The sequence below is a fragment of the Durio zibethinus genome, chromosome 28 (genome assembly GCF_047325235.1).
Source record: "Durio zibethinus cultivar Kanyao isolate XHJ-2024 chromosome 28, ASM4732523v1, whole genome shotgun sequence".
NCBI classification, from domain to species: Eukaryota; Viridiplantae; Streptophyta; class Magnoliopsida; order Malvales; family Malvaceae; genus Durio; species Durio zibethinus.
The window spans coordinates 17,039,748-17,055,848 of NC_143189.1; the positions used below are offsets into that span (position 1 = coordinate 17,039,748).

The 16,101-nt window shown below is 30.3% G+C and overlaps 1 pseudogene across 1 annotated transcript; it reads left to right on the plus strand.

Moving 5' to 3' along the window:
* Positions 1 to 10,539: 10,539 nt before the first annotated feature.
* Positions 10,540 to 13,223, plus strand: LOC111281051 (protein LATERAL ORGAN BOUNDARIES pseudogene; annotated as a pseudogene). The gene is made up of 2 exons (XR_016334979.1): positions 10,540 to 10,861; positions 11,907 to 13,223. The product of XR_016334979.1 is annotated as a protein LATERAL ORGAN BOUNDARIES pseudogene (transcript).
* The last annotated feature ends 2,878 nt before the right edge of the window (positions 13,224 to 16,101 follow it).

Sequence of the window (16,101 nt, forward strand, 5' to 3'; positions counted from 1 at the left end):
AATTTTATACTTGTATCAAATGAAGTATTGGCTTATTTCATATTAAGATACTTAAACTCATTAAGCAGTTTCTCAATATAATGACTTTGATTATGTACGAAACCCTTGTTATATATCTTAATTTTTATTCCCAAAATGGTATCAACTTCATTTTAATTTTTCATTTTGAAGTTAGAAATCAGATACCTTTTTGTTTCATTTATGCCAATCATATTAGCACTAAAAATTAGCATATCATCCACATAGAGACATATTATAACTTCATATTCTTTTGTAAAATTTGAGTAAATGCACTTATCTGCTTCATTATGTTTAAAACCATTGGGTACTATGGTTGAATCAAACTTTTCATGCCATTGTTTAGGAGCTTGCTTTAGCCCATAAAGTGACTTAATTAATTTATAAACTTGATTCTCATTACCTGGAAGAATAAAACCTTCTGGTTGTTCCATGTATATTTCTTTCTTTAAGTCACCATTTAAAAAGGCTATCTTAACATCCATTTGATGCACATGTAATTTATAAATGGAAGCCAAAGTTATAAGAACTCTAATGAATGTTGTTCTAGCTATTATAGCATATGTATCAAAATATTCTATGCCTTCTTTTTGTTTAAACCCTTTTGCAACTAATTTTGCTTTAAAGGTTTGTACAGAACTATTTGTATTATATTTCTTTCTAAACATCTATTTACATCCTATCGGTTTAGAACCTGGAGATAAATCTACCAAGACCCATGTATTATTAGACATGATTAATTCCATTTCATCATTAATAGCTTCTTTCCAAAAAGTAATATTTCTTGAAGTCATAGCTTCATTAAATGTTTTAGGGTTTTCATTTATATTTAATAGAATTAGTGTTTTATTAAGCACTTTAGTTTTATTTCCTTCTACTAGGAATACTATAAAATCTAGAGAAATAAAATCAGAAGGCAAAAGATTTTCTTTTCTTGTTCTTTTGCTCCATTTAAGTTCAACAGAATCATTATTTTCTTTTCTTTTATTTCAGTCATAGGAATTATTTCAATTTGTTTCTCCATATTAATTTCAGTATCACATATAAACTTATTTTCAAAAAATTCTACATTAATAGATTCGACAATAACATTAATATTTAAATTAAAAAATTTATATGCTTTTGAATTCTGTGCATAACCAACAAAAATACTTTTAATACATCCAGGTCCTAATTTGAATTTATAAGGATGAGGTATTTTATAAAAGGCAATGCACACCTACACTTTAAAATAATCTAAATTTGATTTTATGACATGATTCCAAAGTTCATATGGTGTCTTTAAGAATTTCTTTAAAAGAATTCTATTATGTATATGGCATGCTGTTAAAAGTGCATTTCCTCAAAGATTTAAAGGTAATTTAGCATTTAACAACAAACTATTTACATATCAACCAAGGTTTTATTTTTTCTTCTAGTTAAACCATTTTGTTGAGGTGCATAAGGGGCTGTCTTTTGATGAATAATTCTATTATCTTCACAAAAAAGAGAAAATGAATCTGAAAAATATTTGTTACCTCTATCGGTTCGAAGAATTTTGCTTTTCTTCTCTTTTTGATTTTCAACAACTGATCTATATTATTTGAATTTATCAAAAGCTTCATCTTTTGTTCTCATTAAATACACAAAAGTATAACAAGAACTATTATCTATAAATGTTATAAAATACATTTTCCTCCCCTTATTAATAAACCATTTAACTCACAAATATCAGAATGTATGAGTTCTAACAATTCTGTATTTCTTTCAGCTTTAGGAAAATGTTTCTTAGTCATTTTTGCTTTGACATAGATTTCACATTTTGTCATGATTTTTCTGGTATGTTATATAACCATGTTTAGTCATGTGATTCATATAATGATAATTTAAATGTCGTAATCTAGTATGCCATAAAGAAGAAGAATACTCAACCATATAAGTAGAAACATTATTTATTTCATCAATGCTTAGTTTAAACATACCATCATTAGAATATCTTTTTCCAATGAATACATCATTTTTGGACACTATAATTTTATCAGACTCTAGTACAATCTTAAAGCCTTTCTTACATAATAAATTTGTAAATACAAGGTTCTTTCTAATCTCAAGAACATGAAAAAAATTAAGCAAAGTTAGTTTCTATCTTAAGGTAAATTTCAATTCAACTGTTCCTTTTTTAATCACTTTGGCAGGAAAATGATTTCCCATAAGGATGTTTTCTGGTTTCTTGCATTTTTCATAAGTCTTGAACTGCTTTTTATTGTTGCAAATATGAATTGTTACACCAGAATCTAGCCACCAATCAAATGACTTATTTGTAGTAGCCATATGAACTTCGATGACCATTCCAATTTGCATGTCAATCAACATTGCAACAAGTTCATTAATTTCTTGCTCAATCAAATTTATCTTATTTTCAGAACTAGAACCAATCTTAATTTTAGCATTTTTAAATCTGTAATCTTTAATCAAATGTCCTTTCTTTTCATAATGAAAACATATTTTATTCTTGTTAAATTTGGATTTCTTAAATCCATTCTTCTTGACTTTAAAATTGTTTTGAAATTTACTAGAAGACTTGTGAGTTTTTTTCGAAATTTTATCCAATCACATAATTCATATTGGAAACTCCAAGAAAGAGTGTATCTCTTGCATGATTTTTCACTTCAATCTGTATGTGAGTATAAAATTCTTCAATAGTGAAAGTGTCTGTTGAATGCAAAACTTTTTTCCTATATCCATTTCAAGAAGGAGAAAGTTTTAACAAAATAGTTCCAACTTAAAGTGAATCAATAACCTTAATTTCTAGCTCACTTAACTTAGAAACCAGAATTTACAACTCATGTACTTAGTCCATGATTGGTTTGTCATTAGTTATTAAAAATTCAAAGTATTTCAAAGCCAAAAACTTATTTGTACCTTTATTTTTGTTCATGTATTTGTGTTCAAGAGTAGTCCATATCTCTTTTGATGTTTTTATATTTCTGTATAGGTCATATAGACGGTCAGATAATAAATTCAAAATATAACCTTGACAGATTAGTTAATCTTCTTCATGTTTGCTTCTTGTTGCTTTAACAATATCAGAATTTTCAGAAATTGGTTTTGAAATTGGTTCCAAATTTGGATCAAGTACATAAAACATCTTCAATGCAGTCAACAGAAAAATCATTTTGTCCTTCCACCTAGTGTAGTTTGATCAATTACAATGATCAAGTTTAATTATATCTTGATTTTGAAAATGAACCTTCATGCTTGATTCCAAATCCATAGTAGTAGTAGGGACAACAATAGATGTAGTATCTATAATTACCTTTAAATTGTTAGAAAATTTAAGAAAATAAAAATAGTAAGAATGAAGAAAATATAGCTTTGAGGAATGAAGAAAATATAGCTTTGAGGCGTGAAGAACACTATTTTAAAGGTAATTATGCCTAGAGGATACAACAAAAGCTTTAAAACTCTCTAAATTAGAATTAGTGAAATTGTTCAGGTAGAAAAATCTATTTATAATAAATGAATAGTCACCAATTGAGCCAATTCAAAAGGTCATGACATTTTGTATAGTCACATGTTATTGTTTAAATAAACTTTATTTAAATAGTCATGTTTTTTTGTTTAGATATATTTATTCGTACCATCATATTTTTCACTGTTCAAACATGTTTATTTAGAATCAATAATATTTTTGAAATAAATAATAATAATAATAATAATAATAAAAGGTTTAAAAATTAAATTTATTTACCAAACAAACTCAAGTGCCCTAAGTGCTCAAGTGCCTATATTTGACTTTTAAAATTGTTTAACCCACTAGAAAAACTCCTAGTAAACCCAAATGACTTGGCCCATTACAACACTTAGCTCAATTACTTAGATAACATAAGTAATTTCTTTTAAACAATATATAAGTGATCTTTCTACTCAATGTAGGATACACCACATTCTAAACTATCAATACACAGGGTTATAGAGCGAAGGATGAATTCATGGGGAGACTAGATTAAAATAAAATTTGATGAACTTTTAAGTATTCAAGAGGTAAGATAAGGTCTTGGAGTGGTTATAAAAGACTAGAATAGGAAGATTGTGGAGTCTTAGGGCTGTATGTGAATGGTTATACAGATCCAACAATTATAAAGGTGATGGAAGGTGATGGTAGCTTGTAAAGCAATGAAGTTGGCGACTGAGAGATATTTTAACAAGATAATTCTAAAAGGAGATGCTTTGGATGTTATAAAATAGTTTCAACAAAATGAGAAAAAAACATTAGCCATAGGTAATCTGGTTGAAATAGTGAAATAAAGGCTAAAGATCTTTTTGAAATCAGTTTGCAAACCTATAAGAAGAGAAGCTATAAGGGCTAGCAAAATTTGCTTTAGAAAACAAAGAAAATGGTTGTTGGATAGAGGAATGCCTAGGGGTCGAGTGATTTTGCTTTAGAAAACAAAGATAATGGTCATTGGAAAGAGGCATGAAAGGTCGTGTAATCTATTATTATAGACGATTGTAATTGATTTATGAAAAATAAAATACTTAGCAAGTTTATTATAAAAAATTTTAAAAATAAAAACTTTGAGTGACAGTAAAATATGAAATTCACCAAACTTGAATTTCATTTGCCTTTTAGGAAAAAAAATACTTCAATTTTCATTCTATAACAATTTCCCCAATTTATTGCTTCAATTCTTTTGTTTATTTTTCTATTCTAAATTTAGATTCTTTTTTCTCTTTCCACAATTTGAACTTATTTGTTTGTTTGTTTTTATTTAATGTTGGAAAATCTCAATTAATGAAACTGGTGAGACTTTCTTTCTCTTCCCTTGTTGCAACAAAGCTTTTCTTTAGTACAAATGAGTATCTAACACATAGACCTACATGTCTTCTTCTCAAACAATAAACTTATTGCCATACTTTTTTTTCCAATGCAATTGATTTTACTTTTTGAAAATTTTTTGATGATCAATGTGGTAAAGGAAAAATTCTGATGAATTTAAATTAACGCTTATTCTTTTTTATATTTTTGGTATGATTTGAGACTTCTTTAAAGCAAAAAATTATCTTTCTCTAATTGTTTCTAATATTCATTGAATATCCAACTTGATAGGATTGTGATATCTGATAATGATTTTGGAAAAATTAAAAGAAAAAAGGATTTTGAGAAAGATATGAATGTAATATGTTAAGAAGAGAAAAAAAATGATAAAGTAAACAAATTGAAGAAAAAAGAAGAAGACTTTAAGGTGGAATAAAATTGCTAATGTGGAAGTTAGTTGACTTAAGGTATCATTTCTTTGGAATCAAATTTAAAAGTACCCTAATTAGAGAAATAAAATTTCAAACTACATTACTTCAAGCAAACACTCTTAAATGCTTAGCATTAAACTTATTAGTTTAAATGCTATCATTTAGTATTAAACTTATTAATTCGGTCTGGTTGAAGTTTCTATAAAAAGTGTTACTAGAATAGAAGTGTTTTAAAAGTGATATAAAGAAAAGCTAAAATAAAGTTTGGCAAATTTAATATAAAAGTGATGTAAAATATTAAACAAAAACTATTTGATAGTATTTTATATATTTTTAATAAATAAAAACATATATAGTCAATTTTATTAAATTAAATCGTAAGTTTTTAAGTGAAAAAAATAAAATAAAAAGATATTTTTATTTATTTTAATACAAACAAATGAATTCAATAAAAATGGATAAAATAATATAACAATAGAATAATTTAAATAATTATGTGAACTATTGAATAGTAAAACGAGAATGTAAAAAATTTGTACTAAATACTTGTTATTAAAATTAGCATTTTTTGAAGAAATTTTAATTTATAGCTTCATGTAAACACTTAAATTTGCTTTATGATAAACTAAAATTTTTAAAATTATGAGAGCCAAACGTCTGACTTCTGCTTTTATAATGGATAAACCCTTCCGTAAGTTAGACCAAACACCTTCGTAATACAACAACTATAAATTATGACTAATTACTCTGATTAGCAAGAACATCAAAACAATTTAGCATTAATTTCCTTCACGTGTTATGTTACACATTTAATTAACTAGTTTGTCTTCTCTAATTGGAATATTAGCTATATGTAGTGATTTTTTTATTTCAATGTTTTAAGTCATTTTCTAGTCCTAAACACCGAAAGTACTTTCAATTCAAGTTGTTTAAATTTTAAAGTGTAGAGGACTCATCGTTAAAATGTTGCTTACAAAGCTTGCTTTTGAACGAACTTGTTATTGATGATGGTCTTCCAATTGAGATATCAATTGTAGTCTCACCTTCTAAGCCTTGTTTAAATCTAAGGTAGAGTTTTCAAAGAACAAAGGAAATGGCTTCAAGGTGTGCTTTTTATGCCACTTTTCTTAAGGTTTATTTGGCCTTTACCAATAATAATATGCAAAAAAAGTTGAGTTGAAATGTTTCCAAGATATAGTGAAGCTTTCATTGAATCACCTTGCACTAGTGAAATCAAATAACTAAAAGCCCTTTGATGAGATAAGGAGATACCTTATCTTTAACAGGGTTTTTCTATAAAAAAAAATAATGCCAAAGAAACAAGTTTTTATTTGTGGAAGCATAAGAGGAAAGAGAGAGAGAATTTTAAAATTTTGAATACGTCAAATGAACTTATAATAATATATATTTATAGAGATTAAATCTTAAAGTTGTAACTCTTAGAATGAATTGTTTTAATAAAAGTCACTTCCTTTGATTATCTTTTTGAATAATTAAAGACAATTAGTTCATTAAATTGATCAAACTTTTTATACCAAAAGAAATGATTTTTAACTTTTTTGAAAATTGTAACTTTTTATTCGGAGTTGAATCCACCTAAATGGTAATAGATCACATATTTGTATTTTTTGTTTCCAAAAAGCTATACAAGTAGGATAGTCGATTCCTTTTTAAAAGCAGTTGATTCCTCATTTGTTCTAGTATGTCCATTACAGTAGATTAATCGACTATCCAATAGAGCATTTAATTACTCTCTCATTCTAGAAATTTTTCAGCATTAAGGTACTACTTTGGTCATTTTCATCATCCAAAAGACTATATAATTATTAGCAGTTGGTTTTTCTAGGGATAGGAATCGATCAGACTAATTTTCAACTATAGCAATCAGTTACCCTAGTGTCATTGTCTAAAAAAAAGGTCATGAATCCCATATCAATTGTGTCCTATAATCAATCTTGGGATATAAGTATTCACACTACCATTAACATGTAAGGTGCCTTTTGTAAAACAATAGTGGCCTAATGAGTTGAAATGGATAATACCTAACAAATTGGTGTCGACCATGACATTTGGTATCAGAGCTAGGTCTAGGATACTAACAATGTGCTGTCAATAGTGGTGGGCTATCGTTGGAGTGAATGAAGATGTTATGGTTCTAGAGAAGAGTTATAAATCTTATACTGACTGTATACTAGAGTCAGTTTTAAGATATAGTCTATTTTAAGATATAAGTGTTCATACTACTTTTAACTTGTGAGATGCCAATTGTAAGATAAAACCATGATGTCAATGGGTCAAAGCAGATAATACCTCACAAATTGGTTTAGACTATAACACTTAACTTGGATAGTTGACTACTCTTTTGGATAAATTGGTTCTAAGATTTGCTCAGCTTTTGTAATAGCATAGCAGTTTATGGTAGTTTAAGACAATTAACTCTTCATTGTATAGTAGTCAATTACCCACCTAGATAGTTTTCTAACTTTGATTCTTTTTTATATAGAACTGTCACTTTTGACCATAGAACTATATTGTAAGCTATTTAAAGTGTGTTTGATGTATAAATTTATGATATTATGAATAAGATTAGATTAAATAATATCATTTTATTTTATGTTTAATGTGTGCAAGAATTAAAATAAGATAATTTATTTATTGATCAAAATTATCCTTTATTAAAGTTCATACAATTAAAATTATTGATATAATTTTAAAAGATACAATAAGACATGTAAGTTCAATCCTATAAATTAAAAGTAATTCTTTCTACTTTGAGAGAACTGAATCATCATATGCAAAAAGGTTGATTAATTTTTCTTACAATTCCATCTTCTTTTTTTTTAATACAAACCAAATATTAGATAAGATGATTATCATACTGTCTTATCTATTATAGACTTAATATAGACTCAATAACTTAATATGATTTCTTTCTTATTAAGTCTTTAATTAATCATATTATTTTTATATTTTAAAAATATTTCTAACATAAAATTATTGGAAATTTGATAAAAACTTAAAAGCACTTTTGTCTAACAATCGATTCCTCCTTTATTCTAATGTGTCCATTACAATAGATTAGTCAATTGCCAATGGAGTATTCAACTTTTCTCTCATTCCAGAAAGTTTTCATCATTAAGGTAGTTGATTCCCTTTTATAGAAGCTAGCTGCCTTGGACATTTTCATCATTTAGAAGACTATATAATTAATAGTAATTGGTTTTCCTAAGGTTAGGAATCAATTGGATTGATTTTTAGCTATAACAGTTGTTTGCCCTAGTATCATGGTCTTAGAAAAGAGTCATGAATCTCACATCGATTATGTATTATTGGCGATCTTGGAATATAAGTGTTCACATCACATTTAACGTGTAAGGGGCCTTTTGTGAAAAAAATAGTGACTAAATAGGCCAAAATGGATAATATCTCACAAATTGGTATAAACCACAACATTTGGTATTAGAGCCAAGTCTAGGATACTAACGATGCGCTATTGAGGGTAGTGGGCCCTCACTGGAGAGAAAGAGAATGTTATAGTCTTAGAGAGAAGTTATGAATCCTACACTGATTGCATATTAGAGTCAGTCTTGGGATTTAAGTGTTCATATCACCTTTAACTTAAAATATGATGCCTTTTGTAGGATAAAATTATGATGCCTAATGGGTTAAAGCGTACAATACCTCATAAATTGGTGTAGACTATAACACCTAACTTGGATAATTAACTGCTTAGCTTTTGTAATATCATAACATTGATTGCATTGCTATTAGTAGGTACCTTTGGCAGTTTAAGACAATTAACTCCTTATTGTATGTCAGTTGATTACTTGCCTAGATAGTTTTCTTGCTTTGATTCTTTCTTATATAAAACCATCACTTTTGACTATGAAACTATACTTTAAGCTATTTAATGTGTGTTTGGTATATAAAATTATAATAGGATATAATAAGATGATATTATGAATAAGATTAGATTAAATAATATCATTTTATCTTGTATTTGATATGTGCAAAAATTAAAATAAGATAATTTATTTATTGATCAAAATTATCCTTCTTCAAAATTTATACAGTTAGAATAATACATATAATTTTAAAAGATATAACAAGATATGTAAATTCAATCCTGTAAATTAAAAATAATTCTCTCAACTTTAAGAAGATCGAATCATTATATGCGAAGAAATTTATTGATTTTTTTTTATAATTCTATCCCTTTCTTTAATTATAACCCAAATATTATATAAGATGACTATCATCCTATCTTATCTATTATCTTATCTATCAAATATAAACTTAATAACTTAACATGATTTCTTTTTTATTAAGTCTTGACTTAATCATATTATTTTTATATTTTAAAATATTTCCAACACAAAATTATAAGAAATTTGATAAAAACTTAAAAGAATTGTTGTAATCTTTATTTCCCGAGGAAAATTTCTCTTGCATGTGTTTAAATTAAAAGTACAGCTTTTGATCGGACGCAAAGAAAGTTACAGCTGTTTTATGCATGAGATATAGGATTAATTTTAATAAAAAATGAAGTTTCATTGAAAAGCTTAACAATAGGTACTTTAAAAAAGGGTTTATAGTCTTTAAAAGTTTATTTTTAACCGGCTTAAAAGGAAAGAAACCCTCTCTCTCTCTCTCTATATATATATATATAAATATATATATATATATATATTCACTCTGTCTTAAAATATTGTCTTTTATTGATTTTTTTATCAAACTAATAATTTTACCTTCATTTTTAAAATATTGTATTGGATTAAAATCTAAAAATATATTTTTAAAAAAATTGAAACTCAAAATTTGTAAATTTTATTTTAAAAATTTTTTTATTTTATAATTCTATTAATAATAATGGTTAAAGTTGAGTTACTTTGGCCTAAAAAATTGATAAAAGACAATGATTTTGGAAAAGAAGAGTATTTTTCAATCGGATTTCAGTTTAGCATCTTTCTTGATGTGCAGCAAGATTTTGGCTACCTTACTTGCTAAAAAATTATATAGGGTAGTGCCGAAAAGCTTCTTTGAGCAAAAGAGAAGAAAGAATTCTTATATATACATATATGTATTAGTGTATAACTACAATTTGAGTCAGCAATAGCATACAATTATAATGATCGAACGGAGGGGGGATCTTTTAGCTATGCAGCAAGCAATTTTCTTAATTTTTTCTCTTTCCCTTCCCTTTCCCTTTTATTAATATTTAATTCTCCATTAGTTTGCTTTATTTTTTTGGATTACGGAATATATGCCGTCTCAACTCTCAATGCATGAGATAGAAAGAGAAATGGGTGACATCCCCACATCCCTCATATTATTATTAGATGCAAGGTCACAGTCATTCTTTAATGTACCTTCCATTTATTATCCTTTGTCTTTTGGCTCCTTTCCTTCTCCATCCATGAGTGGTCTTTGCCTTCTTTTCTCCATCACCTTTTCTTACTGAATTTGCAGCTCTCTTTCGCTTTCTATTACTTCTCCAATTAGGGTTTTCCTCTTCGAGGCTCAAGCCAGCCCAGCCCCGCCCCTGCAATAAATCTGTGATAGGAGCTCATATTTTGATAGGAGCAAAGAACATCCTCGTCAATAAGGGAAAAAGGTACTTCCTGTTTTATTCTTCTGATAAAAAAAAACAGATCAAAAACAGGAAATTATATGTGTAGCTGCTTTCTTTTTTCTGTGCTAACTAATACGTCTTTTTTTTCTTTCCTTGGCAAGCTAAAGGCTAAAGAGATGCTTGACTCTCTTTTGCTAAGGCTCTAATTTAGGGCATTCTTATGTTCAAATACCTTAATTATACCTACGAAACGTTAATCTTGGTGAATCTGCACTAGTCAGATTCAGATCCCCACTTCATTTGATCGCAGAAAGGATCCTATGACCTTACAACTGCTCATGCAACTAAATTCTCTTAAGCTATTTACTACTGTAATTAGTCTTGCAGGTTGAGAGACGGAGAGAAGTAGAACATGTTAATTACGGAATATTATAGAGAAGAACAAACTTAGGAACCACATTTAATGGTTGCATGCAGAAGTCCTTGTGTGGATCATGAGGGTGAAGTGTAAGGTTTGAACTTTTTCTTCTAAGCGTAAAAGAAATCAGTAAAGAAGGAAAAGGTAACAGAGAGTAAAATTGGAAAAAGAAACAAACAAGCAAGAAGGAAGCTATAAGTACATAAAATAAACCAGTGACAATTAATATTCCCAGATTTAAGACATTATGCTATTATGCTATGCATGTATGTTTCAAAAGCTTCTCTCTGTTGTGTGTCTCTGAGTGTGACAGAAAGATGGCCACGGAATTTTTTTTTCTTTTTTATTTTTTTACTCCAAAACTTTGGACACATTTCTATTAGGAAACCGGCTACTTAGATTTGCTTGATACTGATAACAAAGATAATCTATTCAAGGAAACCCTAGTTAATTTGGAAAAGGAATGAAAAATTGAAAAAATAAATATTAAGCAATAGTCAAGAAGACAAGCGGAAGAATTTTAAACGATACTAATTTGGTTTTCTAAAACAATTTCAAAATTTCAGAATTAAAGAGCTAACAGAAAGAAAAAACGTCTATTATTTCAAATTTAGAAAAGCTCACGACAAATGCCTATTCTGGATCTGAGCATATTGTCCGTGGTAGCAGTGAACATGGCTTCGTCCAGCTCTTACAATTCACCCTGTGCTGCTTGCAAGTTCCTGAGGAGGAAATGCATGCCGAATTGCATCTTTGCACCTTACTTTCCACCAGAGGAGCCCCAAAAATTTGCGAATGTTCACAAGATCTTTGGAGCCAGTAGTGTGACTAAGCTCCTCAATGTGCTCCTCCCTCACCAAAGAGAGGATGCAGTGAATTCCCTTGCCTATGAAGCTGAGGCGAGAGTAAGAGATCCGGTTTATGGGTGTGTTGGTGCTATTTCTTTCCTGCAGAGACAGGTTCAAAGGCTTCAGAAAGAACTTGATGCAGCTAATGCTGATTTGATCCGTTATGCCTGCAGCGAGATCACAACAGCCTTCCCTGCACCACCTGTGGCGAGTTCAATTCAACCTCTAACACCCCGTAACAGGACAGCTGACTTTAATAGAAGTATTGGTTATAAAGGAGGAGGATTCTATCAGTCCCCTGGTGCTTTGCCTCTTCCTTATTCTTTTCCTTGGAATGATAACTCTTCAGGTGATATGAACGATGGAGAAAAAGGAGATATATGAACCAAGACAATTTCAGACGTTATGCGCCGTTTAGGGTTTTGCTATATGGGGCATGAACTGTAGAAAAGCTCTTGGGTGTGATGTTGCTTATATATTTTTAGTTAAGGTTTGGTTTCCGCCTAGCCTCCGTCATGTGGACTCTCCTAGTTAGATTTCACTTAACTTCTAGTAATATTGTTTTCCTTCCTATTAATTTGTTGGTTCACTACCTTTTTTATCCTGCTAATACCAGGGGAATAAAATGTATTATCAGTACTGTACTAAATTTATATATTTTTTGTGGGAATTGGGACCTAAATAATGCGGGTAATAGAGCCATATATAGCCATATTAGTATGTATATATGTATGTACGTATGTATGCATTTATGTATGTATGCATGTATTTATGTATGTATGGCTGCTAAACCTTTTGTTGCGTCATTAGTGCAGCAGCAGCTCTAGGCATAACTGCATGAGGGAGTTGCTCTTCTCTTCTGTCATTGTTTGTGCTTAAAAATAAATGAAATGAAATAGTTGCAGTGTTAAGGTCCAACTTTAAAGAGGATTCTCTAAGCCAAAGTCTACGGCGTAGTCCTTCTTTACGCTATTGATTCTTACCTTTCTACTTTGTTCTTGAGGACCACTGGTTTACTTTCCTGGCAAATTTTATTCAGTAATTCATTCATAGCTACAGATTTAAAATGGACAAAATTTAACCCCAAGTTGCACCTGAATAACCACTATTTCTGTGTATAATATATTGTAGTAGTAATTCTTATCTATCATCAGTTCTCGACCTTTTCCCTATTAGATTAGATTGCATGTCCCTTTCTTATTAAAATAATGGACTACTTGATAAAGAAACCCCTATATACTGATAATCAGCCAAGCCCTTGTATGAAACAATTGTAAACAAAAATGAGCAGTAATTGTTTCAATTGTTTATGCTTTGATTAATCGTATTCAGAGTTCTTTAAATTCTAGCTTGTGCAGAAAAGAAAGCAAAAGGATGCTGTGAAGTTGGTTTGATTATGAATTTTAGCAGTTCTATACTATGGTAACAGATGTTTCAAACAGTAAGTCACAGTTCCGATATGCAAAGTATTTGCTCAATTGTTCTCTTGCACGAAGGCTTTTTTTTTTTTTTTTTTTTTTTTAATTTCAGCTTTTCCTTACCCAGCCATTTCACCATTAGGATCCCCAACAGTAGAACCTTAGACAAAAGTCTCAACATTGTCAAGTCGCTATCTCTCTCTCTCTCATTGTTGTGTTCTGATCCTTCATTTTTTTTCTTTTTAATTATTTTCTGATATTTTATATATGATATATATAGCCTTATATAATATATATGATTTAATGTGTGCGTCCAATTATCAAGGCTAAGAAAATGCCTGCTTGCCTATTAAGATAGTAGATTAATAATATGGAGACTAAAGGAAGAAGAAAGCAAAAGAGAGGGAGAAAAACTTACGGGGAGAAAGATATGTGAGAAAAAAGAGGTACTTTTATTATCAAAGGTAAAAAGTGCCGTTAAAACAATACTTATCAGTGGCAAATTTATTTTGATCAGCTAAAAATAAAAAAAAAATAAATTTTGATAGCTATTTAAACTGTCAATAAAAATGTGCCCTCAAATTTGAGTTGTTTGTAATGACCCAAAAGGCGTTTTAAGGAACCTAGCTAAAAAAATGTAGGTAGAAAACTTAGTGTTTAGGGGGTTTTTACTTTACATCAGCCTAAAATTATTTTCAAAGGTCAGCACAGCAAGCATATTCTTTTTTTTTTCTTTTCTCTCAAATATGGAAAGGGGCCTTTTGTCCAAATTAACTAAGCTGTCTTTCTCAAAATTTATTCTTCCAAATCATTGGTAAAGAAGACTGTACTAATTTAGATTTAAAAAGAAGAGAAGAGGAAAGAGAAGATGAACATGAGCTTTTGTTTTAAAATTTCTAATTGCTTTTTCTTTTTTTGAATGAGATAGGACTTGGAAATTCCTTATTTTCTTCGACTGTTCAGTTCATTCTTCTTTTTTTCCTATCATGCGCTCTCCTTCTGATAGCCACACGCTTGTGTCACGGATCGAGACTCAAGCTCCGAACTCATGCGGTTTCGAGACCCGAACATTCACCCTTTCGGTGTCCCGGATCAGCCTTCCGTCACGGTTCACACCTTTATGAGATATTATCCGCTTTGGCCCTCCTGACCTCATGATTTTATCCTACAAAAGGCACCTCACAAGGTGAAAATGGTGTGAACTCTTTTATACCCAGTGACCCACCTATTATGTTCGATGTGAGATTCAGGACTCCCCCTTAGGTCCGTGACATTTTTCCGCACCCAACCTCGTGACGCCCTCGTCACGGAGGCTGGCCACTCTATCTACCTCTCTCGAGGTGCTTGACGTGGATCGAACGGTTTAGGGCTGGCTCTGATACCACTTGTCACGGGTCGAGACTCAAACTCCGAACCCATGCGGCTCCAGGACCTGGGCATTCACCCTTCCGGTGTCCCGGATCAGCCTTCCGCCACGGTTCACACCCTTGTGAGGTATTATCCGCTCTGGTCCCCCTGACCTCACGGTTTTATCCTACAAAAGGCGCCTCACAAGACGGAACGGGTGTGAATCCTTTTATACCCAATGACCCTCCTATTATGTTCGATGTGAGATTCAGAACTCCCCTTAGATCCCAGACACTTACATTATATACGTGTCAATAAGACAGTACAAACCTTTCAGCTCATAACACGACTCTCTCTTCTGTTACTCCACTTTTTGTCAATGTCTATCTGCCTGCCCAGAACTGAATGCTCAATATCTCTCCTCTTCAAACTTGAAACACACGAATTTATATTAATTTTTATCTTATGCAGTGCATCTGTATTTTCTTCTTTTTGTTCCAAATATTTGTATTTTCCCACACACACACATATATATAAATATATATATATATATATGTTAAAACCGTCCACTCCCTCTCCCCCGCTATCTATCAGATGTCTCTGGATTTGCGTCTCCAGTCTTTTGTCGTCCAACTCCTTGCCTCCTCAGCCGACTGCCCACACTTAAATTCTTTGTTGGAATTTCTGGTGAACCAAATACATAATATCACCTTATTCCTTGGTAATCTTTTGGCCTCATTCGCATTTCCATATATAGTATTAACTTTACAAAGAAATAGTTATAATTAATAATATATTTATTTCAATAATAAAGTGTTTGATAGTTGTAGCTAGTACCGTTGATATGGGTTTCAGAGGGTACTAAGAGGGTAAGAATGCCTTTTCCGAAGTTAATGGTTTGGAGCAAAACCTTATCTTTTTTTTTTTTTTTTTTTTTTAATTTTTATCCTGAAGAAAGAAAAAGTCATCACTGAATTGAGAATCCAGCAAACCTTACTCCATCAGTCTCTCTCTCTGCAAAATGTGAAAAAGAAGCAAAGAGCAGTTGAAAAATGACAGTGGATTTTTATTCTTTTTGAAAAAATAAAAAGAAAAAAGAAATTGTATCAAAGGACAAATAACATAACAGGCACAGGGCGTGCGGATCCTATTTAAGCCATAGGCCTATAGCCTATGCCCCCCTAATCCACCCAAGACACTCTCACAGATGTTCTTCCTGTAAAGGAAGGGACTCAATATTTGTATCTTTTG